This window comes from Eptesicus fuscus, chromosome 14 (genome assembly GCF_027574615.1).
Source record: "Eptesicus fuscus isolate TK198812 chromosome 14, DD_ASM_mEF_20220401, whole genome shotgun sequence".
Lineage (NCBI taxonomy): Eukaryota > Metazoa > Chordata > Mammalia > Chiroptera > Vespertilionidae > Eptesicus > Eptesicus fuscus.
The window spans coordinates 46,756,627-46,769,306 of NC_072486.1; the positions used below are offsets into that span (position 1 = coordinate 46,756,627).

Consider the following 12,680-nt stretch of genomic DNA (forward strand, 5'->3'; position numbering starts at 1 on the left):
TGACATGGGCACTTGATGAATTAGGGATACATATCAAACCTTGTCCTCAGTGCAGGGCCTTTGACAGAAGTATTGGGTGGCCGGATAAGTCCAATCAATGTCTTATTGTATTATTCTTGCATGTGTCCTTGTGTATATACCCCAGTTCATTTGAAAAAGTTGTGTGCAGCTGTAGAAATGCATAAAATACAACATAACACAGGTAAAGTCAAGAAAAGACTCATCTGATACTGTGAAGATACTACAGGTACACCTAAAAATTTATTAACAGATGAGTAACATGAAAACAATGTTTTAGAAAGAGTAAGCTGAGGTTGGTCTGAAGGATGAATGGGAGTGTGAAAAATCTGGAGACTAGGCCTGTTACATAAGTCTGGGCATGTGGAAGTGGTGGGAGAAGGATGTGTGGGACAAGTTGGAGGACTGATTAAGAACGGGAAATGTTTACAGGATGTAGAATGGTTTTGCTCTCCTGCTGAATTAAGGCACAATGTGTCCAAGAAGACACACTTGCAGGCTGCTTCTCTTTGCTAGTGGTGGGCTTCAAGTCCAAAATGGTTCTCCATGGACTCAGTAAAAGACTCAGTAGAATTGTGCACATTGAGTCATTAGATGATAACAGGCGAAGTTGGGTGTTTGCTAAGTGCACTTTAAGATGAGAGAGAGAGAAAATGAATCAGTGCTAACTGGGCTATCTCAGCCCTGCCCAAGGCAGTGCTTGCCCAATAACCAGCACTATGTTAGATTTTGGAAAACAGTACAGCAGTACCAGCTTCTGGGGGCAAATCTTCAGTTCAGTCTCTCAAAGCAGAAGAAACACCTAGATATTCCTGCCTGGAAAGATGCTCCCTCTTTCTGAAGTCCCAAGTCACCCTGAACCACCTCCAAATGTGGATTCAGAAGCAGTTAAAGAATATTCAAGTGGAGCAGTGACACAGGGCTGACATTTCCAGGGAATCTAAGCAGGGCTTTCCAATTGCCCTTCATCACACTCTAGAGAGTTCTCTGTGGTTCCCAGCCTGACTCCCTTCAAGCGGTACCAGGCAAGTCCTCTGGAACTTTTCTCAGCTACTCTCTACAGCTGTGGAGACAGCTCTTTGGGTGAACTCCAGCCTGCTGAATCACTCATTTCCTGTTCTTGATCTCAGAAATTTCTGTTTGATGTTGCTTTCTCAAAAATCTTATAGCTTTTGGAGAGAAAAAAAATATTTGTATGGTGCAGATTTATGGGCTCAAGTACTAAAACTAGTTCTGGGTGCTGAGAAAAACTCAAGGATGGTTCTCCCATGATATGAGAAGATGTTGGATGTCATAGGCAGAATTCCCAGTTCTGTTTATACTGTAAAGTTGAAGGTATCACTTAACTGGTCAGCAACAAGTCAGAAGAAGCTGCCATGTATAAAAATATCAGATGAATTACCAGAACAATCCAAGAATCAGTTGTGTGGGTGTTTCCTAGTCTTCCGTCCTATGAAAATATTCTTCTATTTAGAATTGAAATGCAAATGAGTTTATTCCCCATCCCTCATGTAGCTGACTCCCTCTACTTCTCAAGAATCTCAGGGACTTTCCATTTCTCATAGTTATTCCATCTCCTAATATCTTCCTTCTGTTCAATTACCTGCTTCCTTTCTCCATTCTGCATTAAACCAAATGTGGAAACATGTATTTTTCCCCATAGTTTTTCCAAGGCATTAACCCACACAAGATGGTAGTTATAAGGAAGTTTCCTAAGGAGTCAGAAGTAAAGAACAGACCTTGGAGAAGTACAGCAGATGACTGGAAACTGCCTGTTAGTGCATCTGAGAGTCTCCTATTCCATGAAATCTCCTGGCCATTTCTCCCAAGGGAAACATCTCCCTGGCTGACCTTTACCTCTGACCTCTTTCCACACAACTGGCCTTTTCTTACTCTTCATTCGTCCCTAAGCCCTCATGCTGCTTCCCTCATAAGCTCCCATGAAAACATTTGAATTCTCTTGTTTTATTGGGCAAGTAAATTTAATTTTCTTTATCTTACTTCTCTTCTCCTAGGCCAAGGCTTGAGTTCTATTTATCTTCCAAAAATTCAGCACCCATCAATTATGCTGCCTGCCAGCCAAACTTTGTTTTCAAACTCCCATCTACTGCATTCATTTTTAAATCATTAATTTTTTTTTTAAAAATGTGTAAACACTAGTCTCATTAGAAATTAGAAGGACTCCATTTCAACATTTATCATTCCCATAGTTATTCTAAAACATGCATCTACTTGACTTGGGAAAAATAATCTTTATGCTCAACAATGTTTAGACTGAATTTTTTTCTGGCTCCCTGTGGAGCATAATGACTGGGAATAAGAAGCCATTGTCGGTGGACAGGCATAAAGACAATGGCTCCTCTTAAACCAGCAAAAGAACATCTCCCAATGAAAACCAGCTCATCTCTCTTCCTTGTAACAGAGAGGAGACCCTGAAAGTGTCCTGGCCCTCCCAATTCGTATGCGAGAAAGACACACATAAAGCAATATATCATGTACAAAGTTAAAATGTGAGCCACACACAAAAAAGAGAAAAAAGTGATCTCAAGTTCTGTGGAGTTCACTAATACAAGAGCATTAAATGCATATGAACGGCCCATCAGTTTTTATCTGGGACTCTACCCTAAAAGAGTAAGCCCAAAAGATCCATGCACTGGTGCCAGCGTGTGGCAAAGTTTTAAATGGTTTAAGACAAGATAATATAATAATTATAATATTGTCTTTTCACAAAGCTTATATTAATCAAAAACCTATTCTCCCTCCTAATATTTCAGTAGCCCCATTGCTGTCTTCCTCAAATCCTTAATCGCCTGCTTGTGACAAGGGATTCTACAGCCTTCTTAACCACTGCTCCCCTCTGTTTTCCAGGAGGCCTTCTTTAATGCTGATGAGTTTCATTTCAATCACTGTCCGTTTCATCTCAAACACCAGTCAAGTAGAAGCAATGTATAAAGTCAAATTGTTTCTTTGAAAATTAAAATTTATTGTATCCTAGTGTTGTAAATGTAGCACTGTTCATTCAGTTCTGTTCTCAAAATTGAATGATATACATAATTCTTCAATGGGATCACTAGGAAAACAGTTTCAAGGATCCACACCTGGGAGACTGTGATGTGGCATGGTTTAATTGTGATGCAATATTAAAAGAGTTCTCCTCCTAGTTTTCCAATGCCCCCATCTCTCTATTCTACCACAGAAAAAGTCCATCCATGTCTTCCGCTGGGTCAAGACAAAGGCCAATGCCCAGAGTTTCTGCTGCTTCAGTCCTTGGGAGCCTATACAATCTATCTTGGGCCCCAGGTGGCTACTAGACCTGCGTGATCATATATTGTCCAGTTGGGAGAGAACAGGAACAAATGGGTGGGTATGGTTGGAGCAGGAGAGAGAGCTTTGTTCTCCTGGGGTTTTGAGCAGGAGCTTTTTCAAACTAGCTAGTTCACTTCCCAAGTTTTCATTCATTGGCTTGCACTGGGGCCCACCCCTTGGTCAATGATCTTTTTCCCAGGTTAGACTGACAGGCCTTTAGGGCCAAGCACCTCCCTCGGCACCATTTTGACTATTATGTTTGCCTCCTTCTTTTTTCTATCCCTTCTCCCAGTGATCTGTGGGGAATGGACTGGTACTTCCCTGGGGGCGTGTGAAGCTGTCACTTCCTGGTGAAGCAAACAGGCCTCTGCTTCCCAGTCAAATACATTCAACAATGTCTTACTCACCTGCTCTCTTCCTTTCAATAATGACAGTGACAGTAGTGTCACTTTTACTAATTATTAAAGTTAATAGTATCTAAACCTGCAGAATTTCTTTTTTTTTAAAATATATTTTATTGATTTTTTACAGAGAGGAAGAGAGAGGGATAGAGAGCTGGAAACATTGATGAGAGAGAAACATCGATCAGCTGCCTCCTGCACACCCCCTACTGGGGATGTGCCTACAACCAAGGTACATGCCCTTGACCGGAATTGAACCTGGGACCCTTGAGTCCGCAGGCCGACGCTCTATCCACTGAGCCAAACCAGTTTCGGCAAGACCTGCAGAATTTCTTATAAACATTTAACTTTTTTTTCATCGAAGGGAAATCTCCTTTACAATTTATATATGGTGATGTGCCTTCTGTTGTAGACTAGTTAGACACAATGTATTTATACCAGTGAATCTGGGAATAACATCACTAAGATCAGAAATGGAGCTGAACCAACCAGTCAGGCAACTGGAAGATTTTTCGATGTACCTCTCCCTGTCACACAGACTCAAGCTGTGCTGGCCATAACAGACTCCAGAAAGAAAAGGAAACCCTCTTTCTTGGGTTCTGAGACAATGCCACTTGGAGAGAAGCATCCGAAATTTTTCTTTAGGTAACATGAGTAGGAGAAAAGTAAGATGCCTTTTGCTTTATCTTTGTCCTAAATTATTTGAAGAAAAAAAATCTGAAGGAGATATCAAAGGAATCCTAATTTCAACATTAGGAATGTTTTAACAAAATGCAACTCAATAGGGAACAAAAAAATTATTCTGGAGGCAAAATTTCTCCCAAGAAGGCCTTCTAGTACCTTTCAGTTGGAGAAAAAGTTAAGAACAAATCTGGGTAATTATAATTAGATGCTGAATTCAGACCAGTCATTCCTGATTTAAAGGAGAAACATGTAGAGTTCCTGAGTATTCAACACAGTGACCAGTTGACTTGGCTGACTGTTCATTCAGTTCTGTTCTCAAAATTGAATGATATACATAATTCTTAGCAATGCTGCTTTAATTTATCTGCACAAACTTCATAAAAAAGTTGTTTCATTACATAAGCTGGAGTCATACTTATGTCTGATGTGTTGCACATGGCAAGCAGCATGATTTATGTTCTGATGTGCAGTCTGCCATAATCAGGCATTTCAATGCTATGTCAATTATTTAGATGTATTCAGAATCTTGCTGTGTGTTTTTTTTTTGCCAATAAATACTAGGCTTTCTTCAAGAACTCTATGTAAGTGTCAAGATATTCTTTTCCTCAGAGAGATGCCAAACCCAGATGTATTCTGTTCCCCCAAGGTTAAAGCAATGAGTGAGATGTCCTTTGTTTTTTGTTGTTTTTCTCTCCACTTCTTACTCCCAGAAAATAATTCATTTACATCCACACGGTGACAGCTCTAGGCATGAACAAAGGTGTCCCAAGAAAAGCCGGCAGGCATCCATGTAATTGCTCCTAATTATATCATTGTGTATTTAGCATATTTGTAGGCTTTTAGGTTTAAACACTAACCTGGCCCAAAATAAGACAAAGTTAAACAAAAAAATTATAAAGTCATCCCATTGTACTTTACAGTATGTTTGTAAATGTCAATGGAGTCCAGCAGGTGAAGAAATCCACTATCAGAGATTACCAAGAAAAGTAAATTGGGTATCTGCTTTTCTAGCAGGTTTCTTGTATTTTCTTCCTTAGCTCTGAAGTAATTTGTTTATAAAACCCATCCTTAATCATGTAAGTAATCAGAGTTTTTTTTAGTTGTTGGTTTGCTTGTGTTGCTTTGGGGATGTATTATAACTGTTGTTTTTCCTTATTGCCACCTAGATAGCAGATGCTCCTGATGCTCACATTTACTTCCACACAAACCCAGGTGTGACGGGGCTGCCAGTAGGTAGGAGCAGGAAGGTTGCGGCTAACAATGTATGGAAGCTATTCCCATACAAATAATATCTCCATAAAGTTAAATTTTTTTCTCTCTCTTGCTTTATCTCTTCATTTTAAGTTTTTCTTAAGAAAATTGTTTTTGAGATCAAGTGATGATTCTACTGTTATAAACATCTTATATCTCTAATTGTAGAGCAAATTGTCCCATTTTGTCTCCAATATTTTTAAGTAGAGAGGACATTACCCCATTTCATAGACAGAGGAAGGAGGGTATCAGTACTGACAGGTCCATGAGGCGACGCAACCTGGAACATGGTTCAGTCTAGCTGCCTCACATCTTCTGCTCTCCCCTAAGAGATGGGCCTTTGCTATGACTCACACTGGCGGGGCATGAAGAATAAGAAGAAATAGCTAAGGAGCTCAAGGAGGGTTATTTTACAAGGTAAAACACTTATAATTTAATAATGTGACAAACAATATAACAAATGAGCCGAAACCGGTTTGGCTCAGTGGATAGAGCGTCAGCCTGTGGACTGAAAGGTCCCGGGTTCGATTCCGGTCAAGGGCATGTACCTTGGTTGCGGGCACATCCCCAGTAGGGGGTGTGCAGGAGGCAGCTGATTGATGTTTCTAACTCTCTATCCCTCTCTCTTCCTCTCTGTAAAAAGTCAATAAAATATATTTTAAAAAAAAACAATATAACAAATGAAGACAATATTTGAACACACACTACACACAAAAAAGATTCAAATGACTAGTAAGAGCATGATGAGATTCTCAACATCAGTAGCCACAGTGAAAGACCACTTAACACCCCCTAGAATGGCCAAGTAAAAAAGACAAACAGTAACACGTGTTGGAGAAAATATGGAGCAACTGGAACTCTCACATATCGTTGGTCAGAATGTAAATTGCTTCGAGCAATAGAAAGCTATTTGACAGCTTTGGACAAAGTTAAACATACAGTTTCCACACAACCAGCAATTCCATGCCTAGTTATTTACCCAAAAAATAATGAAAACATTAGTCTATACCTAATAGTTAAAAACTGGAAGCAATCTAATGCCCATTAACATATAAACAGATAAACTGTGACCTCTCCATACAATGGAGTACTAGCTGGAAATAATACACACTGAGATGTATCTTTAAAAAAAAGCTGAGTGAAAGAAGAGTACATGCTAGATGATTTCATTTATAAGGAATGACTAAATAATCCATAGTGACCGAAAACAGATCAGTAGTTGTCTGGGTTGAAGAGTTAGGGGAGACTGACTTGGAAGGCACACAAGGGGATTTTGGGGGTAATGGGAAACTCTATATCTGGATTATGATGGCGGTTATATGTGTCTATAACTTTACCAAAATTTATTGAAAAGTACACATGAAAACGTGTTCTGTTCTGTTTTGATTTTTTTAAAAACCAGCTGCTTAATAAGTACCCTCCCACACACCCCCATCAGTCTCCTTGGGGAATGTTGGGGACTTCCTGCAACCAGCTAGGGCTGGCAAGAGAGCTTGCACACCCACAGCTCTGCTGGCAACTAAGCAGTAGAAAGAAGCCAGCTTCATCGCCCAGTCTCATTGAAGGAGCGGCCAGAGGGAAATTGTGTCGTGTGGAGACTGGATGGTGCTATTCTCAACTCCATGTTCAACTCCGCGTTTCCAATACCAGAAGCACGTGGGGAGCTGTGCCAAAGCTGAGGCCCGACTCCACTGAGACTCAGTCGGGTGTGGGTGAACTGGCATGATTTTATTCCTAGTTTTCAGTCTCCACTTCACTTCGGGGTGGTCCACTTTCCCTCCCACAGGTCTGGTTTCCCGGCCGCAGTCACGTCTGCAGAGGAATCTCATCTCATCAGGAACTGCCATCCCCACTCCAGACACAGAAGGAACTCCGACCTGTCCCACCATCACTCCCAACCCTCTTGTGAGTAGCGGGAGGGGCTGCTCATCCCCTCTCAGCATTTGTATGGCACCACATTCCAAGCTCAGGAAAGCATTTGCCTTTGAAGGCTGGGATATAACTAGGCAGATGCCTCTGGACCCTCCCAGGAACCTGTGTGCCAATACCCAGTGGCTGGGACTGAAATGGGTAACTTCAGACTGTTTCTTCATTGTGTTTGCCTCCCTGAGCCCTCCCCTTTACCATATGGTGTGATCAACCTCTAGGGGTCAAACTCCTCTCCGAAGCCACTCAAACATTCAGCCTTTTCATGCCTAGGCGGAATCTCTGAAGCCCTAGGAAGTTGTTTACCTTTCAGCAGCCTGGGGGTGGGGGTGGTGACAGGGCAACTGGAAATTTGCTTCAGACTCAAAGGAAGGCACCTGAGTGCACGAGTGCCCAGAGCGTTTCCCCTGCCCTCCCTCTGCTCCACCCCCATTTCCTGGTGTCACTTTCCAATACGTCTTGAGGAAATGAGCTTTGTCCTGTTCCTACCCTCCATCGCAGCCTGCTCCTCCCATCCCTCTCAGCTCTTGGGTCTGAGGACCTCCTTCTTCCAATTCTTTATTCCTCACTAAGCTCAATACCAGAGCACTGAATTGGGAAGTTGGGGAGTAGCTGAGAATAACTATAGCACCTGTTAAGAACAAACTCTAAATTCGGTTCTAGGCATCACTCTGTGGAAAACCCTTGAGCCATTCAGCACCATATGATGTTTCCTATTGGCCTGTCCTTCAAATCTCCCAGTTTCTACCCTCTTTTTTTAAAAATATATTTTTATTTATTTTATTTTATTTTTTACAGAGAGGAAGGGAGAGGGATAGGGAGTTAGAAATATCGATGAGAGAGAAACATTGATCAGCTGCCTCCTGCACACCCCCCACTGGGGATGTGCCCACAACCAAGGTACATGCCCTTGACCGGAATCGAACCTGTGACCCTTCAGTCTGCAGGCCAACGCTCTATCCACTGAGCCAAACTGGTTAGGGCTCTACCCTCTTTTTTTAAAAAAAATTCTCACCCAAGGATATGCCTATTTAGTGTTGAGAGAGAGAGAGAGAGAGAGAGAGAGAGAGATCAATGTGAGAGAAACATTGATTATTTGCCTCCTGTAAGTGCCCCTACCAGCGATCAAACCCGAAATCTAGGTATGTGTCCTGACCAGGAATCGAACGTGCAACCTTTTGGTTCTGGGACAATGCTCCAACCAACTGAGCCACCTGTCCAGGGCAGTTTCTCCCTTCTTCAAGAGTCTTCTCTTCCTATTGCCACTGCCAAATTCCTGTGATTCTTTGTCCTGTCTAAGCTATGTTCAGTGGCCTTATTGTTTACTACCTTAAGGTATTTTCCACACTAAAAGGTAATTTTGCCTTCTTTCTAAGTAGATATGTTCAAAGTACTACCAGACTTTTAAAACAATTCTTCCCCCCACCCTACCCTTCATATATGCGCATATATATATATATATATATATGCGCATGTGTGTATGTGTATCTGCGTGTGTGTGTGTGTGTGTGTGTGTGTGTGTGTGTGTGTATCTTAGCCATGCAAACATTCTTTCCTTCATGCTTGTTTATGAACAAGAGGGAAAATAATTCTAAATGTGTTAGTCCCTTCCCGTAACTATTTTTAAGGTTTACTCAATCTTTCGGTAACAAAAAAAAACACGTCTGGTTACTGTGTGCACAAATAATTTTAACACTGGCACAGAACTTTGTCATTTGCTGTCATTATTAGACTTTCCCCCAAATATTTATTACTACTTACACTGGTTCCTGAGGAAAATAATTTCTAGTAATGGTTTTCTTTTCAATTTTTTTTCAATCAGGAACTTAAAGATCTTCTGTGAATATTTGAAGGCAACTCAAAATGAGGTTCTTAGAGACACTGAAAATGCAATGACTTTTCCAAGCTTCCCTCCAGTACCGTGCCCGGTGGGGAGATTAATCCACCCTCCACTGATGAAGTCAGCATGTCTAGGAGCCTCTACTGATTGTGAATTAGAGGCTGTTCACTTACTCTCCGCTGCTGGGAAAGCAGCCACAGTAGCTCCAAGTCTTTGTTCCCCCCAGAAGCCAATTAACCCTATGGGTGGAAAATACATTTTCTGACCCAGCTGCAGTTTTTTATTTCCTAGTCTCCCCTTCAACACCAGACTTAGGGAGCATGGAGGCTTGCCATCAGTGTGGAAAATATGACTCAAACTCGACACTTGCTCATTCCAGATGGCAACATGTTACCTGAATGTAACGCACACTGTAACAGGAAACCTGGTTTTCATTACAAAGAGGAGTCTGTGTGTAGCTAAAAAGAATATGACCAAAAAGGAATCAGTCAGTAATCCTAGCGGCTCAAGAACCAAATGATCCCAGAGAAGACATAAGAATCAGAGAGAGAGAACTAAGCCCTGGCAATAATGTGTGAGAGCTCTTCGGTGGTGATGAAATCTCAGAACATTTATTATCTTCCTTATGTCAGCGCTTCTTCCTTAGTGCCTGGGCGCTTGGCCTGGTATACGCATGGCAAACACCTGGAAAGCAGGTGAGCTTTGTCCTCAGCGCTCCCTTAGTTCACTTTTTAATCTCTCTCCTTTTCCCCAGCCTCTCTCCTTAAGAAGGCATGTGCCCCCACAGCCTCCGGCAAGGGGGCTGTGTACTGTCCCTGGGATGTGGTGAGCACTCAGATATTTGAGAGATGCTCGAAGGAGTGAGTCTTCTTCCTTGCTTGATACACAAGACAGCTACCCTCTCCTGCTCTTGCCCAGGTTAACTCTGAGAAGAACAGACCTTCACAGAATACTTAGTAATGACTAAGCTTAACATGTTATCACGATTAAGGATAATCACGGAGATGATGCCGTCACTCCAAAAAGGAAACTTTCATTGTGACAGCCAGAGTCAGGCATCACAAAGTCTTCAAAAATAAAACGTATCAAGATCGTTCCTATTTATTCCTTAAGGGATAGCCCTGATCTATTCTGTAGCATTCTCTTTCCCAAGACTTTAAATATTAGTGAATAACAAAGTATTTGAAAAATATTTGGAAGGAAAACAACATGGTAACAGTCCACTGGAAGACCGAGCTTCTGTCTTTAATTAGGGAGCTAGATGGCTTTATTTTATGTTGGGCTGCATCCTGATATCCTCTGTGCCAAGCGTCCTGTGCTAATTCCAAGTGGTTTGGAGTCAGTTTGCCTCTTCCTCACCCACACAACTCCCTGGAGCAATTGAAACTCAGAAACAGGCCTCCACACTTTCTCACATTTCCACAGCAGTGGGCTGGGCTGTGAGGAAGGGTGGCCCGGGGAGGCATTCAAAGGCTCAGAGCTGATCTGGCACCACGTCCCAGCCTGGGCACGCAAGCTCCTCACCTGCTCCTGAGGAACCTTGGCTAACTGCCTTTAATTGGCCTTCAAGCTTTGAAGATGCTCTTCTCTACCTAGAACACTCTTTCCCAGGCTCATCACAAGACTAACCCTTATTCATCCTTGAGTTTGCTGTTGGTCTTCAGAACTGGGACCTCATGATGACCTACCATAGTGCCTGATCAATTCCTCTTTATGGCACCCATTTATAACAGTTTGCTCTGGACCTGTGTCTGCCACAACACCATGGCCATGAGGATCTAGCTCCGTACCAGGCTTTGGTGAGACATTTGGCAAGCACCTGTTGAAATAATGACAGAACTCACCCAACCACAACACCTAGAGCTGAAGATGGCTATGTCCTGCCAGGCTTTATGTGAGGTAGAATCATTGATTTAAACTTAAATAGGAAAACCATAACTGAGAGAGGTGATCAAGGAAGAAGGAACAATATGAAATACTGGCACAAACATAGGCTCTAAAGTCAGATCATTCTTTTCAATACCCAGTCCTACCTCTTACCAGCTCTATGACCCTAGAAAAAAATATGTAACTGCCCTATGCACATTTCCTTTATTTTTAAAATGGGAATAAAACCTCTCTGGCCAGATAGCTCAGTTGGTTAGAGCATTGATCTGATACACCAACATTGCATGTTCAATCTCCAGTTTGGGCACATACAAGAAGCAACCAATGAATCCATAAATAAGTGGAACAACAAATCAATGTTTCTCTCTCTCTCTAAAAATCAATAAATAAAAATTTTAAATGGGGATAACACTACTAACATACTAATAGGGCTATTATGAAAATTGTGTGAAGTAATTAAGAAATATTATGTTGCTAATATCATTCAAAAACATGGTAGCTACCTTAATCAAGGTCATTGCTCTAACATTGTACCCAGATCTCAATTCTCATTACAGCGGACCATAAACCTGACTTCTCTTATAATTCACAGACTGGGAACAAGACCAATTCCTGGGAGCTGCTGTATTATGAAGTGACATGTGGTGCTAAGCTATTTAGAAAAGGTTTTACCACACATTACACATATATTTTTTCCTCAATTCGAGTCTGGTAAATTTTGCCAAAACACTATTGGCCCTGGATAATAAGAAGAAAGAAAACAAGGCAGTAATGATTAAATTCAAACCAGAACTGAAATCACTGGTTTGCCTTGCTGGCCCCTTAGTTGTGGAAACACCTGTGACAAATTGTAGATCCAGGGCAGCAAAGTCATAAGAACAGTAGAATCAGCCTTCCTACCAGGGCCCAATCTTAATTCTGTAAGCAGTATCATGATAGTCCCTGGGATCACTAGAAACCCCAGTGCTCTGCCTCTGTCAGCTGAATTAAGAAGAAAGTTCTAGGGCAGAATAAGTTTTCTTGAACCTAAGTAGTCATTGGCTCTTGGCACTGAAGCTGGAAACAGAAGTTGGCTGTAAGTCAAGTCTATAAAAGGAGTTGTGTGCAATACGTGTGGCTGAGCAGCTGCTGACATTGCAGTTCTACATAAAATCTCTAGGTCAGTTTCAGACACAACTAGGAGATCTCTTTGTAACATTCATTGGCAAGTTCAGTAAGATTTCCTTAGGGAACGAGAAGATGTCAGGAAGAAACAACTAAATGTTCCAAGCCTTCAAGTCCTCCTGTCCTTCATTCCATATTTCATTAAAACGGAGGGATGTGAGTGTGAGAGGGCACACACAGAGAGAAGCAGGCCAGGCAAATCC

General features: G+C 41.8%; 1 long non-coding RNA gene across 1 annotated transcript; it reads left to right on the forward strand.

The window, feature by feature from the left end:
- Positions 1-5,363: 5,363 nt before the first annotated feature.
- Positions 5,364-9,729, forward strand: LOC129151470 (uncharacterized). The gene is made up of 3 exons (XR_008558160.1): positions 5,364-5,395; positions 7,447-7,565; positions 9,409-9,729. It is a non-coding gene; the product is annotated as an uncharacterized LOC129151470 (long non-coding RNA).
- Positions 9,730-12,680: the final 2,951 nt, after the last annotated feature.